The sequence below is a fragment of the Cupressus sempervirens genome, chromosome 11 (assembly GCF_028749045.1).
Source record: "Cupressus sempervirens isolate cs-2001-9-10 chromosome 11, ASM2874904v1, whole genome shotgun sequence".
NCBI classification, from domain to species: Eukaryota; Viridiplantae; Streptophyta; class Pinopsida; order Cupressales; family Cupressaceae; genus Cupressus; species Cupressus sempervirens.
In genome coordinates, this window is record NC_143128.1 from 642,042,347 (window position 1) to 642,045,354 (window position 3,008).

Genomic DNA, 3,008 nt, shown 5'->3' on the forward strand with positions numbered 1-3,008 from the left:
ACCACTTTAGTCTGTCCGTCAGTCTGTGGGTGATGTGTAGAACTGAACTTCAAGTCTATTCTCAACTTCTTCCACAATGTTCTCCAGAAATACCCCACAAATTTAGTATCTTTGTTAGAAACTATACTCCTTGGGAGACCATGTAGTCTTACCACCTCTCTGAAAAACAAGTCTGCAATATGGACAACATCATGAGTTTTGTGGCATGGAATGAAATATGCCATTTTGGAGAACCTATCAACCACCACAAATACTGAGTCATTACCCCTTTGTGTCCATGGCAATCCAAGAACAAAATCCATACTTATGTCCTCACATGGCTTTGATGGAATAGGCAATGGCTGATATAGTCCAGTATTGTGACTAAATCCCTTGGCCACTTGACAAACTTGGCAATTCTATACAAACTTCTTCACATCCTATGACATTTGAGGCCAAAAATAATGTTCTCTAAGAATGGCAATGACCTTATCTCAACCAAAATGTCCAGCCATCCCTCCACTATGTTTCTCCTTAATCAGATTTTCCCTCATGGAACTCCTTGGAATGCACTGGCTACCCTTGAACAACATACCATCCTAAATCAAATAGTCTAGCCTCTTGGTTTTTTCTACAGCAACATGTTCTTTACAAGCTTTCCATGCTTTAGCAAAATCAGGATCCTTAGGGTACAGATTCTTGAGTTCATCAAACCCAACTACTTCAACCTGCATTACTGTAAACAACATCTGTCTCCTACTTAGTGCATCTACAACCCTATTATATTTTCCACTTTTATGCTTCAACACAAATGTATAGCTCTACAAGAACTCTGCCCACTTCATATGCCTCTGATTCAATTTACCTTGGCTATTTAGGTAGTGTAATCCTTGATGATCAGTATACAAAACAAAATCCTTTGGCAATAAATAATGTCTCCATTTCTTTAAGGTTTGAACTATTGCATAGAACTCTTTATCATAAAAAAAATACTTCTTTTTTGTATCATTCAATTTTTCACTAAAATATATAGTAGGCTTACCTTCTTGGCTTAATATAGCCCCAATAGTGCTACCACTAGCATCACAATCCACCTCGAATACCTTTCTAAAATCTAGAAGTGCCAACACAAGTTGTTCTGTCACCTTTTTCATTAGCATTTCAAAACTTCTTGCAGCTGCCACAGTCCATTTTGAACTCTTTTCTATCCCCTCTTATTGTGTCAGTCATGGGTGCACATATGCTACTGAAATTCTTAATGAACTTCCTGTAAAAACTAACTAGACCATGAAATGATCTTACCTCACTAGAAAACCTTGGAGTAAGTCATTCCAAGATGGCTTTTACCTTCTCTGGATCCATTTAAAAACCTTCACGTGATATAACAAATCCCTAGTAGACCAACTCCCTTTTTGCAAAGATACACTTCTCCAGATTAATTAATAGTTTCTCTTCCCTTAACCTTTCAAGGAGACTACAAATATGAAATAAATGTTCTTCCAAAGTCTTGCTGAAAATTAAAATATCATCCAAATAGACAATAAAAAATTTTTCTAAGAACTTCTTAAGTACCTCATTCATAAGCCGCATGAAGGTGCTTGGGGTGTTCGTCAATCCAAAGGGCATAACTAGTCACTCATAAAGACCATCCTTGGTCTAGAAGGTTGTTTTCCACTCATCTCCTTCTCAAATCTGTATCTAACGATGTTAGGAACCTGTGTGTTCCTTCTGTTTATTTTGTTAGAGTAGTGTTGTTGGACGCATATGCTTTGTAAGTCGTCCCGTGAGTATATTTTATTATCCCACATGCATAGGTAGTATTACTTTTCTAGATCGTACCCAGTATATAAGAATAGGTTGAGGCCCTTGATGGACAGGGACGAATTTATTGTATTGAGCTTGCTCAAAGGAGGTTACCCCCTCGAAGTGGCCTGCGATCAGTAGATTCATTCTGAGTTCTGCTATCACTTTGTATTCTGTTATTTCGAGCATTCGCACGATATTGCTATAAGGAGGTTCTTCACATCTGGTATCAGAGCACTCTCTTGGGCTCGCTGGGTGGAAATTACATCAAATTTTTTTTTCTGTCGTGGCCTTCAGGTTCCTCTCACTTCTAATATCTCTTGTTATTGCAATAACTCTTTTCAGTTGTTCTGTCTGTGAGTGAATTTTTCTGTCGTAGCTTCCTTGTTTGCTTTCTGTTTTTGCTCATACTTCCGCAGAACATCTGCAATATCATTTCGCATACTTCCTTCCTTGGCGACCCAACCCCAAATTTTACATATCAAAGCCCTAAATCCCTCATTTATCTAATTTTAGGGTTTGCCCTATCTTTTTCACCTCTCATCCAATCGCCACCAAACTGAGCCACAAGATTCAAGTCCTCATTTTGCTCCCTTATCCCTCTTGGACTGTTCGCCTCATTTCGCCTCCCTACCCTTGAAACCCTCATTTTTCTTTTTCCCTTGTCCCCAGATAGTCTCCTACCACCCGTCGAACACCCATTTCCTATATGAGTTTTACCCAAATCCAAGTTTGCCGTAACTAAAAAAGTTTTTGTTTCTCATCTTCTACCCATTCCAAAAAAAAAAAAAAAAAAAAAAAAAAACCTTGTTTTATGGTTGTTACGTGTACAGGAGCAAAAATCATGGAAGAGGAAATTGCATCCCTCAAAACCAAACTTCAAGATCTGGATGACAAAATTCTGGGTCTTAACTTTCAGCAGTCAGCCATGAGCCGAAACCATTCAGGAGATACTGGGTCCTCTTCTGGCAATTTCCGTGGACCAAAGCTTGATTTTCCACGCTTCGATGGTTCTGATCCGACTGGATGGATCTATAGGGCAGAGCAGTATTTCAGCTTGCATAATACTTTGGATAACCACAAAGTCTCCCTTGCATCTTTTCATTTGGAACATGAAGCTCTTCAATGGTTCCGTTGGTACATCAAGGCTAATGTAGGCCCAACGTGGAGAGAATTGTGCACCCTCATTTTGGAGCGCTTTGGCCCTAGTTCCTTTGATGATTTCA